This window comes from Protopterus annectens, chromosome 1.part0, assembly GCF_019279795.1.
Source record: "Protopterus annectens isolate FY-2018-M chromosome 1.part0, PAN1.0, whole genome shotgun sequence".
In the NCBI taxonomy this organism is placed as follows: domain Eukaryota; kingdom Metazoa; phylum Chordata; order Ceratodontiformes; family Protopteridae; genus Protopterus; species Protopterus annectens.
The window spans coordinates 1,987,891,850-1,987,914,582 of record NC_056725.1 but is presented as its reverse complement, the minus strand read 5'-3'; positions in this window follow the sequence as shown (position 1 = coordinate 1,987,914,582).

Genomic DNA, 22,733 nt, shown 5'->3' with positions numbered 1-22,733 from the left:
CTGGTAGGTTACCCTAGGTCTGTACACTCTTCTCCGTCTCCTCACTGTGGGATGCTCAGCAGCATTTGCATTGTCACCACCCTCAGCATGTTGCATATGTTGCCTTATGACAGCAATGGCAGCCCCTAACATTTCTTTCTCTCAGTAAAGCTTTTTCAGTTTTCACTTCTATTAGCTTACTGCAGTATTGCAGTGTTTCTGAGAAAAACATACTGGAATGGTTTTTGCTGAGTTTTAAATGCTGGGCTGGGTTAGTGTACTGCCTGTGTAATTGCCTGATTCTGATTGTTTTCACCTGCTAGTTCTGCTAGTACTCCCTGGTTAACTTCCTACTATTTGTTGTGCTTCCTTTTCCCTTTCTGTTTCCTCAGGGGGCAGCGCCGCACAAACAAGCGCAAACACCCGCACACCAGCTCACACGCACGCACACATGCTTACACGGACTAAATCTTGCTTATTCTTGTTAAAACGCATGCACACCGGCGCAAATTTGCTTACAACTGTTTATACAGCCTTACATATGCTTACTCAAGCCTAAATGCGCGCACGCACGCTTACACGCATGCACACTGTCTTACTCGGGTTTACTGGCACGCACACATGTGCATGCACGCTCAGCAAGAAACATTGATGTTATCCACAGCATACACCTTGGATTTCTTGACTTTACCTGGCCTACCTGTTGACACACCTCTTTCACTATTATGTAAATGTAAGCTGACACATGTCACTCTGCTCCAATGAGCTGCACTCCTTTCATACATACCCCCCTCGTGATGTCACCTATCGTCTACTCTGTTACTCCCCTTAACCTACTACTACACTCCACTGATTGTGCTCATTTGCTATGTAAACTTGCGATTCACTATCATAACTCCCATTTGCATAGGATCGCCTACTAATTCTTAGTTACATCTCTTAGACTGAGCTTCCCCCCTTAGCAACCTCTACTTGGTGGCCATGTTGTCTTCAGCCTGCCATTCCCTTGCATTGTAAATTCATTTTAGTTATGAAATCCACATTTGTGGATCTTAATTATTAATTTTCTGCTTTTTAGGGCGCCGCGCATTTGCGTGGCGCTGCACTACGGTTAAACCCTGGAAATCAGGATTGAAAAAAAAAAGTTATTTTATTTTTAATTTGTATCACTTCCCGTTGCCAATGGCCATATTTTTGACCATTGGCATGCTTCCTCCTGTGAATGCATGCTTTTTCTCCAGCTGACACGGCTCCATTTTGCTATTTGCAGAACTGTACTCAGTTATCAACTGAGTACATTTATTCAAATAACACTACTCCTACTCGGACAGGTTTGGGGTTCCTGGATCACAAATTTACCTCATTTGCATGGCTTTTGCCTGCAATTGAGGTAATTTGCATATCCCAGCCCTGTCTGTGTAAGACTAGTTTGGAGAGCTCAGTTGCACGCCTCTGCCGGCTGTTCCTGGATCGCTCGGCGGACATGTTGGCTTGCTGGAGTCTTACTCTACTCTTAGACTCCGTGCAAGCCTTCATGAATCCAGCCCTCTGTCTTTTGTTTTTTTCCTTATTAACATCTGTCCATTAATTTTTCTCTGAGGTTCTCGTTAAGGAAGATAAAGAGCAATCCATATATTCAGGAACAGTGATTAATTTATTTGCTAGGAAAGTGGATGCTTCATCTAAACTATTAAAGGTTCTTATTCCACTAGAGAGATGCATACCGTGGAGACATTTGTGATTAACTGTGTCAAAGGTCTTTGTACATTCAATAAAACCTGCTCCTGTAAGTGGACCTTTGTCCATAGCCATTAGTTTGTCATCTGTGAAGGTACAGGCAGCTCTGATGATGCTTCCTTTAGCCCAGAAGCTATATTTATTTGAAGAGAGGAAGCACTGATGTTTGATATATTTTACTGGTTGATTGTATGCTAGTTTTTCCAGAACTTTAGCAAGTGTTGGCAGTATTAAGACGGGTCTAAACTCTAAGCAGCTCTGGATTTATATGTTCATAGATGTTTACTAGGCTAATGACCACAAGGGCATTTTTAAGCCTAGCCATATATCTCAAATCTTTGACAAGTTCTGGTACTCATGACAAGTGTAAGCAGGGGCTTGAGAGATGAAACATTTACAAGTATGATCCTGGGAGATGAACCATTTACAGGCTGTCTGTGTCCATTGAAGACATATTTGCCAAACCAGTGATGAATTTCCTGTTCCCCATCTAATTGTCGAGTTACAGTTGAATTGGGTTAGGGAGGAACTCTGCTTTACATGGATGAGGAGCCTGTTCCAGAGACAGGGTAGTCTCTGTAAAACATAGTTGTCTCAACAGCTGGTCCTATTTATATCACAATAGTAAATCCAAAAGTAAGGCAAGTACTACCACGCTGTATATGAAGCAACTTCAATGTATTAAAACAGTAAAAGCAGTATCATAAGTGCTTTCAGGTAAATCCCTTCATCAAATGATAAAACACTAGTAAAACATAGTATCTAATATAGTACAACCCAGCAAATGAAAATCAATAGTTTACCTCCTTTTTGCTAGAGCTGGTTTTAAAGCCTAACACTTTTTCACCTACTTTAAATCCTACACTGTTGTTGTTTGTTAAATCATGTGAACGTGAAATTGAACAGTATCTACAGAATACACATAGATCTATGTATTTCAACTTAGACCAACCACATAGAAATGCACTGCAAGAGCTAAAGAATAATACCAACATAGTTATAAAATCTGCTGATAAGGGAGGTGCTGTTGCTGTACTTAGCAAAGAGTTTTACAACACACAAATAGATATGTTGCTAGCTGACAGACTGACTTTTCTTCAGTTGTCACCATTAATGGTGAATTCCTATATACAAAAAGTGCACAAATCGTTATTTAACATGAAAAAAAATGGTTTGATCGACCATGAGCTGCTGACATTTTTATATATACTCACAAACTGTAGGACCAAGTAAAACAATCGATACAGGAAGGCACAGGAATCCCAGAATAAGCTCAAAAAGTCCAAGAATGTAATTTCTTCTCAAGAAGAAATGACATTCTTGGACTTTTTGAGCTTATTCTGGGATTCCTGTGCCTTCCTGTATCGATTTTTATATATACAACATTTTACTATCCCAGTTTTTAAAGCCTTACCAAAAATTCATAAGGATCCCAAAACACCACCCATGAGACCTATAGTATTGGGTAGGGGCTGGATAACAGAAAATATTTCTATCTAGTTAGAATGCACTCACAGACCAATGTTACAAACCTTCCCTAGAATTTTGAAAGACACTGCTACATTTCTGGAATCATTGGGTGTTTATTTACAAGAGAACAGTGACATTTCCTATATATTTGTTACTTTTGATGTAAAGAATTTGTTCACTGTCATAGAAAATCAGTATGGTATTACTCCCATAGAAGAAATACTGAACAAAAAGGTGAATATACATACGGATGAAAATATATGGTTATATTCCTTATTAAGGCTAGTATTAGAGAACAATGATTTCTTTGTCAAAACAAAGTATTATTGCCAGAGACAAAGCATAGCTATGGGTACGCCTTGTGCGAGCACATATGCTAACTTAGTCCTGGCATCCTGGGAAGATATGGTGATATTTGAGGCAGCCCATGATTGGAAAGACAAGCTTCTCTTTTACAATATATTTGTGGACAATGTTTTCTTTTTGTGGGGGGCACCACATCAGAATTAACATCCTTTGTTAAGTATCTAGAGTCTACTACCAGCTTCTTCAGATTTTAATTGAATTATTCTAGTTCAGTCATTGAATACCTGGATGTTACTATTATTAATAACGAAAATGGGGAGGTAGAGACCTCACTATATAGGAAGCCTTGTTGGACCAACAGCATGCTTAGATTTGACAGCATGCACCCTAGACATGTATGCCAACACATAGACAAGGGACAAGTCTATAGAATATCCAGACTTTGCACAAATAAAAATTCCTTTATACAGGAATTGGACTCTTTAAAGAATACTTTTCAAGCACGAGGTTATAGTAAACATTTATTGAAAAAGCTAATGGACAACAGCAGTCTCTATAGAAAACAAAGTGCAAAATCATGGTTACACAGAGGTACAAAATGGCCTAATAAGGTAGATGCACAGGTTCAAAAAGCTAAGGAAGGTTTGAAAATAAGTTTAACCTACAGTAATGATATAGGTGGTATATGATATATAATTAGAGACAACTGGAGAATTCTTTTAACAGATGAGAATATAACTAGAGTTGTAGGGACACAACCTAGATTTATTTTTAAAAGAAATAAAAAGTTGGAAGACATTTTCTGTCAAGAACCTATGCATTTTAAAAATTCAGGCATTAAGAAGAAGGGAAGTTATCCATGCCTACATTGTAAAGCCTGTAAGCACATTTTACAATGGAACTGTTTTATACACCCCAGGACCAACAAGAATTACCTTTTGAATATGTATGTTGACTGTAACACACAAAATGTTGTCTATATTGTGAACTGTCAACAGTGTACTGCATATTATGTAGGAAAAACAAATTGCAGACTTAAAGATAGAATTTTTAAGCATTTATCAGATATAAGGTTAAGAAAAGAACACAATGCACTGTACAAGCATATAGAATTGCATAGTGATCATGTATTTGCCTTTATGGTTAAATGTGTTGTAAATGTAATGAAACTGAATACAAAGAGATGCAATGGATTCTTAGACTGGGAGTTGACAAATCCCCAGGATTAAATGATGTTGTCCCTTTAAAACCAGCTTTAGCAAAAAGGAGGTAAACTATTTTCATTGGCTGTGTTGTACTATATTAGATACTATGTTTTTATTAGAGTTTTATTATCTGATGAAGGGATTTACCCGAAAGCGCTTATGATACTGCTTTTATTGTTTTAATAAAGTGAAGTTGCTTCATATACAACACACCTAATACACTTGTAATAGGTGACTCTATCGTCAGGCACACTGACGTCCTGCTCACCAGGCTGAACAAGGAGAAGGTCACGGTGAGCTGCCTGTCAGGCGCTAGGATCCGCCACATAACACAAGCACTCAGGTCACTCCAAGGCAAGTACAAATATGACTCAGTCATTGTCCATGCTGGTGTGAATGACCTGAGACATGCCTCCCTGGACTACATGAAAAGAGACAGAGGAGCTCTCTGAAGATGTAGCCCAGGCCGGTATGACCCTGACCTTGAGTAGCATCTTACCCTCACCAAGAATGATGCCACAGTATGAAGACAAGATGATCACTTTCAACAATTGGCTTAAGTATTGGTGTCATTCAAAGGGGATCCAATGCCTGTCAGCCTGGGATGACATGCTCGACAAGCCACGATGCTTCGCTAGGGACGGCACCTGTCACCCCTGGGTTTTCGGATATTGGCAAAGGCTCTTGCTACCCCCATAGTGCCTTTTTTAGGCAAGGCTCAAAAGACAAACCCACCTCCATAGGTATCACAAGGGATAAGAAACTAAGAGTAATGCTACTCAATGCCAGAAGTCTAAACCTCAAGATGCACGCACTCGAAACTCTCCTTAGCATGGAGAACATCGATATCTGTGCAGTAACAGAAACCTGGTTCAAGGCTCCTGAGAGCACCCCAGCACTACCAGGTTATACCTCATACCATGCTTTTCGGCCCCAAAACCTGGACCGAACCACAAAAGGAGGGGAGTATCAATATTCGTCAAAGATACCCACACCTCCAGGTTGGTGGCACAGCATGAAGCATCAGAGACTATCCATGTGCAACTAACTGTGGGTAAAACTGCCTTCCAGTTTATAGCCTGCTACAGACCACCCTCCCAAACACAGGAACCCCACTTGGCCTTCCTGAGAATACTGGAAAATATGAAGGTCTCTCCAAACACTATTATATTGGGTGACTTCAACTACCCAAACATAGACTGGGAGCATTACTCTAGCTCCAACACCCTAGCCCAAAGGTTCCTAGAATTTATAAACTCAAACGCTATGGAACAACTTGTTACCACTCCCACAAGAGGGCAAAACATACTGGACCTGATCATCACCAACATGGGGACACTATGCTCCAGACCAGAAGTGTATCCCTCACTGGTAAGATCAGACCATAAACTAATCTCACTGGATATTCACATCCCGACCCCAGCCCCTGCCCAGAAAACCACAGTGAAAAACTTCTCTAAAGCAAATTTCACGCCTCAAAACTGAGGCGAAATCCTTCAAAGCCCCCGGGCCTGTGGAAAATATGGCCCAGACCGCAGAATCCTTTATAAATGCATTCTATGAACACCTTCAGGAATGCATGGATCATGCAATCCCAAATAAAGCCAAGACCCAATCCTCCAAAGGCAGACGTCCTGTCTGGTGGACCCCAGCCATAAACAAACTATACAATAGAAGGAGGAAGCTACTACATGATAGAGCAAAATCCCAAAAAGGGAAGGCATCTCTGATCAGTATTAGCAAAAACCTACGGGCACTCATAAAATCGTCTAAGGCCAGCTTCAAGAGAAAAATTGCACAGGACACTAAGGATAATCACAAGGCTTTCTTTAGTTATGTTAGGAACCTGGGTGGGAATTCCCAGATATGCTCAGAATTAGTCCAAAATGACAAAAAATACACCGAGCCCACAGACATTGCCAACATCCTAGCTGACAGGTTCAGTGCAAACTTCTCCCCCCTCTCCCCACCAAAAGGGCAAATATCTATCCCAACAGAGTGCTGCCCCCCTGACATCTTAGATGCTCAGGTAAGAGCTGCCCTCTCCAAAGCAAAAAACACAGCATCAATGGGACCAGATGGTGTCCCGGGCTGTGTCCTACATGAACTCCAAGAAGAGCTGAACCCAAACATAAAACTACTGTTCAATCTTAGCCTTACTACAGGATATGTACCCAAAGAGTGGCGTACAGCAACAGTGGTCCCTCTCCACAAAGGTGGTGCCTCAACGGATCCTGGAAACTATCGCCCCATAAGCCTGACTAGCTTGGTCTGCAAAGCTATGGAAAGGATCATCATGGACCTCATAAATAAAGATATTGGGGACCTACAGACACTGGATCCTACCCAGTTTGGCTTTGTTAAGGGCAGATCCTGCCTCTTAAACCTGGTTGATTTCTTTGAAACAGTCACCAAGGCCATTGACGAGGGGAAGGTGGTCCACACAGCCTACCTGGACCTCGCAAAAGCCTTCGATACAATACCCCACTCGGGCATTATAGATAAGCTCACCAGCTGAAATATAAACCCCTATGTCACTAGATGGGTTGCAAACTGGCTCAAGGACAGAACCCACATGGTTAGAATTGCTGGAGCCATGTCAGACTCCAAACCAGTTACAAGTGGCATCCCACAAGGCTCAGTCCTGGGACCTCTCTTGTTCGGTATATATTTCTCGGCGGTACAGGCCAACATGGAAGGACTGTGGCTGACCAAGTTCGCAGATGACTGCAAACTGGGCGCCATAATCAGATCTCCAGCCGACACAAGCATCCTCCAAAAGGGCCTCATAGAAACAGACAACTGGTGCCAGAGCCATGGCCTCAAGCTAAACGCCAAAAAGTGTATAGTCATCCCTTTGGCAAAAACAAAGTGCCCACAAATTACCACATAGGTGGTAATCCATTAAGTACAGAAGAAGTCATTAGGGACCTGGGGACCCAAGTTGATAGCAATCTCTCATTTGACAACCACGTGGCCAAAGTGGTTAGAAAAACATTTTATATAGCCCACCTAATCATGAAGGGATTCACATCTAGATCAGGGGAGGTCATCGTGCCTCTTTACTCATCCCTCATCAGGCACATAATTGAGTACAATGCCCCTTTGGGATGTACCTTACCAGACACCTGCAGCTACTGGAAAGACCCCAAAAGTACCTCACCAAGAGGATCAAAGGGCTCAAACAGATGCCATATGCTGCCTGGTTAAAGAAACTCCAGCTCTACTCAGTGGCATACCGCCTGCTCAGAGGTGATCTGTGCCTGACGTATAAAGCCATGTCCAACCCGGAATTAATGGACATGCTGCACCTCAGAAAATCCAAATCCCATCGAGCTACGCGCTCGAGAGACTTGAACCTCAGCACTGAAATAAATAGGACATGCTTGAGGGACAGATTCATAACCCAGAGGCTCCCTTCACTCTGGAATAAAATCCCAGTCCAGGTTAGGCAGAGTCCCACACTGACTCTCTTCAAGAGGAATCTTGATGAGTGGATGGGAGATCATAGGTTTACCCCGGCTATCACTTCTGTGTCACTGTTAGACAGAGGCACAGTATACTAACCTCAAAAAAAGGCATAGCAAAATTAATTTAAAATGGGTGGCGAAAGCCAAACACACTCTGGCTAGGCTTATAAATGCCCTAGGGCAGATAGCCTAGTATGAACCTATGAACCTATGAACCTATACAGCATAGTAGTACTTGCCTTATTTTTGGAATTACTATTTGGATTTTTGTGGCAGTACTTTCAGTGGAAGGAGTCCTTTACTTTTTGTTCTCTATTTATATCACAGGCAAGGTTTAAATCTTTAGAATGGGTAAGTCTGATGTTGCTTGTTTTGCAGGTATGCAGGAGGTCTTCAGACTGGGGTCTGACAATGCCCTGTATGCCAGGAATAGATTTCCCCTCAACAGCCTGTAGGAGACAAAATAGAGGGATAGGGCTTTGAGTCAGTCTGCATAGGACATGTTACTTATGCCTTGTATTATTTTAGTGAGGAACCTCTCTGCACGTTCCAATTGCTGGATATGCCTGGTTAGGTACATAACAAGGGGGGCACTGTACTCAATGACAGCTCTGATGACTGCCAAATAGTGTGGAACAATGGCTTCATTGGACCTAAATGCTATACTTTTGTTTATAAATTGCTTAACATAGAATGATTTCCTCACTACTCTAGACACATGATGGTCAAAGGCTAGATTATTGTCTATGTGTGTCCCTAAGTCTCTGACTACTGGGTCATCTCTAAGGGGTGTGGTGTCAATCTGATAGTTACCAGGGGTGGATGACTTCCCAAAGGATACTATTATGCATTTCTTTGCATTTAGTTTTAGTCCATGGCTCTGACACCAGTTGTATGCCTGTGGCAGCCCCTCCTGGAGAACATTTGTGTCAGTGGAGGATTCTATGCCTGCTCTTAATTTGCAATCATCTGCAAATTTAGTCAGCCACAGGCCATTGATATTGCTCTTGACCTCAGAGAAGTATAGGTGATTACTAGGCTAACAACCCCAGGGGGCATTTTTACATCTTGTCATGCTTCCCAAAGGTGAGAATCAAACCCTGTACCTTGTGTCTGTAATAAAAATACCTTAAACATTATCTCATTGTACCATGGGGATTGTTTGTCTTTGGTATTAGTTTTTTTATAGCATTTTCCAGATAGAGGGAAAGATATTATGGCAAAAGCAGAGGTTGTAAATGTGTTTAAGAGGGAGTGATATGTAGTAACTGCATGCTTTACTAAACCAGAGCTGAAAGCCATCTATCTAATTGTTGTGGTTGTCATTTTGTATTTTGCTGACGGATTCTTTGATGTCAGTGGTTGAAATGTTCTTAAAGTAGAATAGCGGTGTGCATTCTCAGGACTTAGTGTGTAGAATAATGAAGGCTTGTTGAGATGAAATTAGAAGTTGGCAGAATTAGGTAACTACACCCATTATTAAACAAATATAAGAGGTGTCTTTGAAGAGGAAATGTCTCTGTTCCCTTCTGAATACTATAAAGGTCACCAAAGTCATTTACAGATCAGAACCTTCTCAGCATAGATAAAGGAAACATTTTAGGAGGACTTTATATTGACCTTATCAATGCTTTTGATCTAATTGGCCACCTCCTATTCTTTCAATTCCTCCAAGAAATTGGAGTTAGCTCCAGCACTATCACCTGGTTCCAAGATTTCTCAGATAGCTATTTCAGAGTTAAAATGGGCTCCATCCCTATCACCCCAGTATCCCATTCCAAGGAAGTGCCACAGGGCTCCATACTCACCCACTGCTATTTTCAATCTTTGTTAACAAAGCACTATCCAACCTCTAATCTTCCTATCACTCTTTGCACAGATGACCCAGTTAGTTTGATCTAGTCCTTCACATACAGTTATTGAGATCCAGCTTCAGTATGATCCCAAAAAACAGAACTGAAAGAGGCAGCCAAAACACGACAATAATAAGCCGACTATTTATTGGAAATAAAATGAAAAAACAATCCAACAAGGCCCAAGTCTTAAAATTCAGTAAGCGCTTTCAAATTCAAATGGAATGCTTCATCAGACTATTAACTGTTGACTTAATTGGTACCATTTAAAAGCTTTATCATTTCATTGTCAAGCCAATCGCTATTTGGCTCATGAATATTAAATGAAAATAATATAGTTCATCAAAAACTTCATGGATAATTCATTAAAAACATTTTTAAGGCATTTTAACAAATATAATATACTAATCTCACATTTATAAAAATGTATAAATAATAAAATGCATAAATGTATATAAACAAACAAATATATATTTATATATATATATATATATATATATATATATATATATATATATATATATATATATATGTATATATATATATATATATATATATATATATATATATATATATATATATATAAAATAATCTGATGGTCATGTGTATTGATGAATCCATATATATTAGAAACTATATATACACATAAAAATCTTGTCAAATATCTTTACCATGTATTATAACGTCTTTTATGGATGGCGTCATAAAAATATAGCATGTAACTATTCATTTATCCTTGTGTATGAAGTATAAACTGTTGTGTATAGAACTATATATCTATACTTCAACACTACATACTTTGTGTATATACAAGCATACCTGATAAAAACTGTGTGTATATATATATATATATATATATAGATATATATATATATATATATATATATATATATATATATATATATAGATATATATATATATATATATATATATATATATATATATATATATATATAAACATACAATACTAATATATACTTATCATAACTTTTATCAAAAATATGAAGAAATTTTTATATGAAACTAATAAGAAATAAATACATGAAATAATATATATAGAACACATATTGATGCCTATATAATACTTATGTGTTTTCTAATGTTTAAGATCCTTAGCTGCTAGAAAGGGTCTCATGGACACCTTATCATTGAGTTCTAGCCCTCTATATGCTTGTAATCTTAATATCCATCTCATTTCTCTCTGCTCTGTATAGTTCTTATAATTCCCTAGCCTAACATTCCTATATATCATTTCTAATACCATAAATTTAAAACTGTGTAATGTGCCTTTGTTTATGATATGTTTTGCTAACGCGTTATTTTCATCCTCCCTATTTATTGCATAAATATGTTATTTCACTCGTTCCCTTAAGGTTCTATTTGTCATTCCTACATAGAACGAGTTGCATTTACCACAAATGGCAAGGTAAATCAAGTCTCGTGTTCTGCAGTCAGCATAACTATTAAACTCATATTCCTTTCCTGTCCCTAGATGTACAAACTTGTGGCCATTTAACATGAAGGGACATTGATTGCAGCTCCTGCAAGCAAAAGTTCCTTTTCTGATAGATCTTAGCGTTTGTTTTTCATTCTTTTCATAACACATCATGCGTTTCAATGATTTTGTGTTTTTGTAGGTAAATCTGGGATGTTCTTCTACCATAGCACCTAATTTTTCATCTACTGTTAATATATTCCAATTATTAATAAAAATTTCTTTAATCTTCTTGTTATTGTTTGTAAATGAAATCACTGGTTTATTCCTATATGTCATAGTCCTATATTTTGTTTGTGTGTTCACTTCTTTGTGTTGAGAGTATATATAATGTTTCCCTTTTGAAACTCTTTTAACAATGTCTTTGTGAAATAGCAATTCAGTTTCTTCTTCTCTATATCCCCTTTCTCTGAATTCCCCATGCATCATTTCAACAGTTTCATGGAACATAGATTCCTTACTAGTTAATCTAGATATTCTCAACACTTGCCCTTTAACTATATTATTATAAATTTGTGGAGGGTGCATGCTGGTACGATGTAATATAGAATTTTTTCTACATTCCTTTCTGTACAGCTGTGTCTGTATAGTATTGTTTTCATTAATAATGAGAACATCTAAAAACTCTATATTTGATGCTGACCATTTACCTGTCAAAGATAGAAAGTTGGTGGTTCCATTTATGTAATCAATGAAATCACAAAGTTTGGTTTCTTCTCTTCTCCATAACAAAAAAACATCATCTACAAAACGTTTCTATAATAAAATGTTTTCTTCATATTCACTTCTTAATATGTATGTATGTTCCCAATACGCCATCACAATGTTTGCATAGGAGTTAGCACATGGGGTACCCATGGCTACTCCCCTTTGTTGTAAAAAATAGTTTTCTTCAGATACAAAAACATTATTATTAACGACGATGTCCATTAACATAGCACATTTGATTATTAAGTCTCTAGGTATATGTTGCTCAATTAAAAACAATCTCATATATTCAATGCCTATGTCATTTGGAATGGATGTGAAAAGAGAATTTACATCCAGGGTTACCATATAACTTATTTCTTTATTTTTCTCGGGTGCTGTATATTCAGAAAGGCTTCTAATAAAATTTTTCGGTATCTTTGACTAGTGTTGTTGTTTTTAGTTGATTTTCTAAATATATAGATATGGCTTCAGTAAGCCACCCCTTGCTGGATACTATGGGTCTAAGTTGTGGATTTGTAAGATTCTTATGGACTTTGGGCAGGCCTCTAAAAGTAGGTACTAATGGTTGCTCTACTAAGAAATATTTATATAAATCAAAATCAATAATATTACATAGAAACATGCCATATAGTTCATCTTGAACATTGTTCACTATTTTGTTTAATTTGATTAAATCTATATCACAATATGCTGCTTTATCAGCTAATAAATATAACATCTTCTCCTTCTTTAGAAGTATCTAAAATAACTATGGCTCCACCTTTGTCTGCACCCCTTATGACAATATTATGATTTGCCTGTAATTGCTGAAGTGCATTTTCTTCTTCTTTGTCAAGATTATAAAAATCATTTTTTATGTGTTTGCTATTATATAATTTATTTAGGTCTTTCACCATCGCTTTTTCAAAAGATTCTACTAAAGGATGTGCTGATGGTATAAATGTTGAAGGTTTTTTATAAAACTTCATAGTTTCACTATTACTATTATCAAACATCATTTTCAAATTCAAATTTCTTGTGAACATTTTTAAATCTATAACATGGTCAATGTAATCACCATTTTTAGCTGGTATAAATGTAAGTCCCTTGTTTAAAAGTCTCTTTTCAGCTTCTGTTAATATATGATGTGAAATATTTATTATTAAGTCTGACTTACAGGTCGTAGAACCTTCCATTGGAATTCGAAGCGTTCCTCTGGTTGTTTGCGTTTCCTTGCACCATTTATTGGTGACCAAGGTGTTCATTGTGGTGTTCGTATGGGTAAAGGGAACAGAAAAAAACAATATTAGCTTCAGTATGAACTCCACTTCCTTAATTTGTACCTAAAACCCCATCCAAAGCAAAAGTATGACATTTTAAACCTCACAAAAGCTGAACAAAATCTCTAGAAAAATATTCACTTTACAGAGCTCAATGGTTACGCAATAGAAACAACCACATCTTTTAAATACTTAGGTTTTTGGCTAGACCAATCATTTAACATCCATAACCAACATTAAAAACATCAGAAAAAAACAAATTCTTGTTTATTCTGGTCCTAGAGAATATCTCCCTTTCTCTCCAGGCCAGTTAGAGCTGCAATAGGCAAAGGAGTCCTCATGCTCAACTTGAATACAAGCTCCCCATCATAGCCACAGCCTCTTAAAAACATATCCACTTGAAAGTCCATTGAAAATAAAATCTGACAATTCCCCACAATAAAACAACCCCTACATTCTGCAACCTCTAACTCCCTCATTCCAGACCGCCATACAAAATTGCATTGTATCAACTACTCCTTCTCCATTCTTGCACCAAACTCTGTCAACACCTTCCACTTCGCCTACAATAAATCTCTTTCCTCACCTTCAAAGAACAAGTCAAAAGACATATTCATCAAAATCTGACTACAATTTTCCAAAGGACACAACACCTAACTCCCTCCTCACCTACATCTTTTCTACTTCAACATTCTGTTCTCATCTGCTGCTTACCTCCCATATGTACTAATAAACTTGATCAAAATTTCATTTTCTGTTCTATTAATAATATTTCTTCATTGTTTCAGTTGTCTGCTGGAATCTCTGTCATCTTTGATTACTCCATGATCATGAATTAGCTCTGTTTAATTTTTGGAAAATGTATCCACCCAGGCATTATCTGTAAATTGTCTATTGTGATCAGTGTACTAGTCTGGTAAACAAACCAAAATAAAGTATAATAAAGGAGGTGGCTATTTAAGACAGAGTGGAATGGATTCACAGAATTGTTGTCCTACGTTAGAGAAGCTGTGGTCTGAGCAGAGCAGATTTAATGTGGGATTTTTTGCAAGGATGTTTTATTGAGGGAAGGGAATCTAAGGTTGTTGCCTGAGGTACATCAAGACAATCAGATGGGAAAAGAAAGCTAAGGATAGGAGGTTGATAAGTTTGAGAAGTTTTATCCTATGACGCATGGGCAGTGAGTGAGCCTTCTCTAGACCTTGGCAGTGATGTTGCATCTTGGAGCAGAATGCAGATGCTGTTGCTGATGTTCATAAAGAGGACAGGAGATTTGTTTTCTTCAGGTCTTATGCCACTTGGAGTAGCCCATATTTAAGTTGTGAAAGAAGCACTCCATTAGCATTGTCTTTCCATCATTCAAGGGTGAAAAGGTGAGAAATTTTAGTTGCCCACATTAGTTGCCTATTGATTTTTGCTTTGGTTACTTCAACATAATATTGGATGTTAAGGTGTTGATGTACCAGTAGTGCAACATAGTAGAACTGTTTGGTGATATTAAGAAATGCTAAGTTATTGAGAGATATATGCCAGTTGTTGGGCATCTCAGTAAGTTTGAGTTTGATTTCATACATCATACGTTTAGTCATGTTCTAAGAAGTTTTTCTTTCCTATATTAGACATTTGGAAATTTGAGCTATGTTTCAGGAGTTGCATTTTTTCTACAGAATGAGAGAGATGAGCCCTACAGATCCCCATATCATCGGCTTGAAGGATGAATGATATATGTGAACAGTCAGCGGGAAGAATGCTAATGAAAAAGGGATAAACCAAGGTTGAAAGGACAAAGCCTTGGAGTACACTCAAGTATAACTGGGCAGACTCTAATGAGGATCTATCAATTTTGATCTTGCAGCCTCTGTCAGATAGCAGAAGTTTAAATCACTGGGGAGCCTGGTTGTTAATTCCTGCACTGGAAAGTAGGTTAAGTAAGAGGAGATGGACCCAAGATCAAAAGATTTTGTAAGGTCAATGAAGACAACTCCTGTTAAGTTTCTTTTGTCAAACTCTAAGAGGATGTCATTTATTAGTATGTATGTAGTAGCATAGGTACTTCAGCCAGTCCAGATTCCATGCTGTCTGTGTAAGAGCATTCTGTAGGTTTGGAGATAGTTACGTAATTAGGTGTAAGTTAGCTTTTCAAATATTTTGCAAAGGGTGAGTAAAGTGGTGATGGGGTGAAAGTCTAAAATGGGTGAGGGTTTTGCTGTTTTCTGGAGGAGTTTGATATGTGCTTGTTTCCAGATTGGGAGGGGGGGTGTGATATGTTGTGTGACACAGTTATTATTTAAAATTTTGATTAGTTACACAAAAAAGACTGTGCAATGGGAAATAAATTATAAGTGACTCACATCAGCTCCAGTAAGAGCATTGAAGGGGGTGTTGTTAAGGAGAGTTTTGATTTATTTCCTTGAGATGTTTTTGAAGCAAAAATTGGGAATGTATGGATGAAGCTTTGTAAAATCACGAGCAGAAACTATGAAAGCCAGCAAAAAATCCAGTAACTCCAATAAGTAAAATCCAATGAGATCGAAAATGAAAATGTAGTCGTATGAAACTGTTTATTCTAAACACTTTCGGCAAGGACGTTGCCTTGCCTTCATCAGACAAACAGTACTAGCAAAACAACAGGTTTGTTTTATACTCTATTAGGCTGATTAAATCAATCAGCCTAATTAAAGAGCAGCATGTTTAAAGTGAGATCAAAAACATATAGAATATATATATAAAAAATCAGATATAAGTCTCAGTGCAAACACATTTGTTCCAAAATATACATTTCAAATTAACCATGTGTAGATGTAAAAGTGTGTGTGTGTATATATATATATATATATATATATATATATATATATATATATATATATATATATGTGTGTGTGTGTGTGTGTGTGTGTGTATAAATATTAAAATGGAGCACTTATTAAAATTCTGTAATGTGTAAATATACTATTAGGTTAAGTTAGTTAGTTCCAAATGAGCGTAAGCATCTGTCCAAAAAAGAAAAATGCACAATATCTTAAAAATTAATTAAAAACCATATACTATAGTATCTGTGCAAATTTGAACACTAATGAATATAAATCTGATGCTTAGGCTCATGCTAAATTCATACTGCTATTAAAATATGTATATATGTATATATGTGTGTTTTAAATATTTAATCCATACTATAATATAGAAAACACATAAAAATAAATCTGTATATAAAAATTATATATATGTGTGTGTGTGTGAATTCTGACATCAGTACAATCCTAAATTACCACTTGCAACCCAAACTATTACTATACTGAATTTATTATAAATCTTAACTTATAATAAAGAATGTATTCAGTTGTAAGAAAAAAATGTTATATATCTCATCTTTTAAGTGACAGGAGTTTCAAAATACATTTAATAGACAAATTCTCGTTAAGGCCTGGGAAAACTTGTGCCCTTGTTCTTATTTGCCAAGTAAGCTCATCGATCTCTAAAAGCACTTGCCATGGACCCCCTCTAATATCAATTATCCTATGTTGCAAAATAGCAAATTTAAAACAATGACTAGGTTATTGTAAAATATGCTTAGCAAGTGTGTTATTAATGTCTTTCTTACCTATAGCGTAGCAATGTTCATATATCCGCTGTTTTAACTTTCTTTCCGCCTTCCCAATGTAAAATGCATTACATTGGTTACACAAGGCTACATAGGTAACTCCTTTTGTATCACAATTATATCTACAATTGATCTTATAAGTCGTATTATTAATACAAAGCTGATTGCTGAGAATGATATATCTACATTGCGGACAAGCGCCACATTTAAACATTCCATTAACTCTATTTGGGCTTAATTTTTTCTTTTCTAAAAGTGATTTCAAATTTTGACCCCTCCTGTAAGTTATTCTAGGGGTAACCCCTAAAACTTTTGACAACATTTCATCCCCTTTAATGATGTTCCAATTCTTATTAAGTACTTCTCTAATAAGAGAATAGTCTAACGAATATGTACAAAGAAAACTAACTTGATAAGCTTTAACATTATCGACTGTAAGGGTCCCTTCATGATTAGACAAACTAGTTCGATTGAGCAAATTTTCTGTTTGATTTACCCCATGACCTGTAAGTAAAGGTGTAAAATACCTTATATTCCTTTTATGTGTTACCTTGTTTCTAATATCGAGAACCAGAGTAGGGAGTAACCTCAATTCAAGAACATATTTTGAAGAAGCTCACATTCGAAATTGAAATCGGTTTCATCCGAAATCATACGAGCTGCTCTAACCATTTGGCCTTTAACCACTGCCCTTTTCTGGTGATAGGGGTGGTTACTAGAAAAGTGCAAAAAGGTGTTCGAATATGTTGGTTTTCTGTATACTACACTTTTGTATCTACCATTGGGGCTATCTTTAATTAACTGTATGTCTAAATAGTTAATGGACACTTCGCCTATGACATAAGTGAATTCCAAGAAGTTGGTGGTCTTAGTAATATTGTTAATAAAAGATGGTATAAGAGATGTATCTCCATTCCAAATACAAAACATGTAATCCTGGTACCTTGTGTACCAAAAGACATTGTTTTTAAACAATGAGTCCTTAAACAATAAGTTATGTTCCCAAAATGCCATAATGGCATACGCAAAACTTCCACCACAGGGAGAGCCCATGGCTACTCCCGACTTCTGAAAGTAAAATAGCCTTTCAAAGACCATAAAATTATTTGTCAAAACTAGTTCAAGAAGTGTTGCAATTAAATCTATGGTGTTTCCCTTCACTTTCTTCATAAGCAAAAATTCTCTTAAGCATTCTATACCCACTTGTTGGGGAATAACTGTATAGAGATCTTTGATGTCAATTGTAAGGAAACACCCTTTTGGCTGAAACTCCAACTTATTTATGTTTTTGAGGAACCCCCACGAGTCCTTACAGATCTGTGGCTCGCTTTCAATAAGTGGTTTCAACACTTCAAATAAGGAGTTTGTTCTGGCAGTTTACTTCTTGTTTCTCCTTCATTATGGACTCGAGGTTGTGATTAGAGGGATGGGAAAAGTGATATTCCTGTACTTATGCAGAATCCAAACTTGTTTGCAGCAGTTTAAACTAGTAAGTAACACATTATGGGAATACAGTTGCATGATGGAAGGAAGAGGAGGAGTTAGATGCAGTGTGAAAGTCAGTGGTTTTCCTGCCTCTGCTCCTCAGCACAGAGGCTTGCCCTAGTTCAAGAGAAGAAGCAGTTCCTGTAAAGTTTGATAAACTGTTTTTTTCCTGTTTCTTCCTAAGTATTGTAAAAGACTAAATTTGTAGCAATCTCGGTCCTTTTATCAGACATCACCGTAGGTTGCAGCGTAATATAACATTCTTGTACTACCAAGATGAATGAGGTGCCTGTTTCACAGAGGAAGGGTATGCAGTTCATTGAACGTATCCTTAATACCACATTCCGAGGCACACTGAAGTGACCTATTTAGTTAATGAATATGTCCTTAGTATAAGTTGACCTTCCAGGGTCCATTGACCCAGTTTAATGTGGAGACACCCACTGGCAATCAGCCATTTGCCAACAAGAATGCTTCACCAGGAAAACAGTAAAGAGTACAGACACAAGCTGTGTATGGGACAGACATAACAAAGCATTGTGTATATAACTCCATAGACAGCAGTCCAAACTGTTATATCTCATAATAAATATAGATACACAATCTGCCGTATTCTTCCATCACTCCTTGGTATCACAGAATTATCAAAAAAATACCTAAGTAATGTTTTATTACTCGAATACTAAAAAGTAATATCTAAGTAGTGTTTCATTACTAGAATACTAAAAATAATACCTAAGTAATGTTTTACTTTTGGAATACTAAAAATAATATTCAGTAGTGCTTCATTACAGGAATACTACAGCTTTAGTGTTCTGTGAGCAGATATCTCAGGGTGTGCTGATCTGAGATACACAAGATTAGAATGTACTTTTAAAAGGTTTTGCACTTCAGTACTACACAGTTAAATGTGTAGTGATTAGACTAAAAGGATACATGGTCATTATCTCCCCAAATGTCATCCAAATAGGGGCAATTGGTTTGTTGTAATTGACTTCCATGCTTAGTGAGAATATATATAAAATTCATTACAACTGCAGAGCTAGTGGTAAGGGACTTTCTCCTTATTCCTAGGATGTGTCCATTTTAGTAAGTTTAAGACTATGGGAGTGTGTGAGGAGGTACTTGGCATATCTCCCCTGCAGGCGTTTATATGAAAGTTGACTTTATCTGCTGTGGACTTTTTGTTTATTTTCATTGACATTTTTTTTGGTTAATTTATTAGCTAAAGATTTGACTAAAATGCCTGCATGGGACATATGCCATTTGTAAGACTAACATAATTCCTGGGAGCAAATCTAAGAAAAGAAATAGTCACAGATGCAGCCATTTGTAATGAATAGTTGCAATAGCACCATGGAATGTCTGGACAGGTAGCAATAAAAGTTCATTTTATGGCATCTATTAAATTTAATAACATTGTAATATCAAACAAATCAACATATGGACAAAACTATTTCAACACAAAACAACTGCATATTTAAAACTGTATATCACTAGGTAACAGGTCTTAAATGTTATCTCTAAGAGCAAGAACACTGCATTAATGGGCCCAGACAATATCCCAGGATGCCTTCTAAATTGCATGAAACATGACCTATCAGGGCCTTTGGAATTACTGTTTAACTGTAGCCTCCAAAAAGTCTTCATGCCTCATGAATGGAGAACTGCAACAGTCATCCCTCTACACAAAGATGGGCCATCTACAGACCCTGGAAACTACAGACCTATAAGTCTCAATAGTCTTATATGTAAAGCCATTGAAAGAATTATCATGGTGATGATCAATAGAGACATAGTAAACCTCCAGACAGTGGACCCAATCCAGTTTGGTTTCTTCAAGGGCAGATCATGCCTAGTCAACCTGGTGAACTTCTTTGAGAAGGTCACCAAAGCAGTGGATGAGGCGGAATCCTTCACACTGCTTACCCTGACCTGGCCAAGGCATTTGACAGAATAGCCCACTCAGGCATTGTTGACAAACTCAATTGGTTAGGTATAAACCCATATGTTACCCGGTGGATAGCCAACTGGCTCACAGAAAAGACCCAGGAAGTTAGAACTGGGCTGTCCACCTCTACGGAGAGGCCAGTCACAAGTGGAGTCCCTCAGAGATCAGTCCTTGGACCACTCCTTTTTGGCATTTACTTCTAAGGAGTCGATGCCAATGTAAGTGGTATCTGGCTGACTAAATTTGTAGATGATTGCAAATTAGGAGCTGTCAATGAATCTTACACTGACACAAATGTTCTCCAGGAGGGGCTGACACAGACAAACAACTGGTGTCAGAGTGCATAAGAGTATCCTTTTGGAAGTCATCCATCTCTGGTAACTATCATATTGACAACACACCCCTTAGAGTTGACCCAGTAGTCAGGGACTTGGGGACACACATAGATAGTAATCACATCTTTGACCATCAAATGTCTAAAGTGGTGAGGAAATCATTCTATGTTGAGCAACTTCTAAACAAAAGTATGGCATCTAAGTCCCAGGAAGTCATTGTTCCACTGTATTTGGCATTCATCAGACCTATCATTGAGTACAATGCTCCCTTTGGTATGTAGCTAACTAGGCATATCCAACAACTGGAACATCCACAGAGGTTCCTCACTAAAAGAATACAGGGTGTAAGTAAAATGTGCTGTGCAGACCATCACAAGGCCCTAGTCTTGTATTCGGAATCCTACAGGATTTTGAGGGAAGATCTACGCCTGGCATACAGGGCATTCTCAGATCCCACTCTGACGGACCTCCTGCATATCCACGAAACAAATAGCACCAGAATTACCAATTCTACAGACTTAAACCTTGCCTGTGATATAAATAAGACCTGTTGGAGAGAGAGGTATATATCTCAGAGATTATCCTGTTTGTGGAACAGTCTCCCTATCCATGTGAAGCAGAACTCCTTTATAACCCATTTCAAGTGCAACTTGGACAATTGGATGGGAAACCAGAAATTCAGCCCTTGTTTGGCACCTATATGTTCAGCGGACACAGGCAACCTGTAAATGGTTTATCTCCCAGGACCATGCTTACACTTATCAAGGGTATCAGAACTTAACAGAGATTTGGAATGCATGGCTAGGCTTAAAAAGGCCTTGTGGTCATTAGCCTAGTAAACACCTATGAACCTGTGAAAAATACAGAAACATGCATCTGTAGTCATTGAATTCCTGCATTATTTTGCTCTTGACGTTATATGTTCTAAAAAGTGAACTACTAGCCCACCACACAACACACCACATATAGTCCACACACATATGTCTCACAGCCACTAAGGCCTAAACATAACCCCAACATATTAGTCATAGGAGACTCCATTGTGAGACACACAGATGTGCCCCTCACCAGGCTGGATAAGGAGAAAGTCACGGTTAGTTGTTTGACAGGTGCCAGAATCTGCCATATCACCAATGCACTCAAGTCTCTCAACAGGTACTGTTATGATTCTGTCATAGTCCATCTTGGAGTGAATGACTTGAGATGTACCTCCCTGGACTATATGAAGAGAGACATGAGTGGGCTCACTGAATATGTGTCCAAGCCAGGTATGTTCCTAGCCTTAAGCTCCATTCTACTGTCACCCAGAATGATGCCTCAATACAAATAGAAAATGATTGACTATAACAATTGGCTTAATTTCTGGTGTCATTCCAAGGGGATCCACTATCTGACAGCCTTGGATGACATGATTGACAAACCACAATGCTTTATCAGAGATTGCCTGTATCTGTCGCCCTTGGGCTTCAGGCTTCTGGCAAAGGCTCTTGCCTCCCCCATAGTGCCTGTTTTAGGCAATGCCATGAGGTCAAAACTACCAACATGAACATTTTATCAAAATGTAAATTAAGGTCATGCTGTTAAATGTTCGGAGTCTAAACATGAAACTGCACTCATTGCAAGCATTCTTAACCCTGGAAGAAGCTGACATTTGTGCAGTCAGAGAAACCTTGTTCAAAGCTATGGAGAGCACTCCAGCCATATGGGGTTACTCATCTTATCATTCATTCAGACTCCAAAATGTGGGCAGGAAAACAAAAGGCAGTGGAGTTGCAATATATATAAAAGACATACACACCTCTGGGCTTGTCAAACAGTATGATGCACAGGAAACACTCCAGGTGCAGTTAACAATTGACAAGACCCCTATTAAAATCAT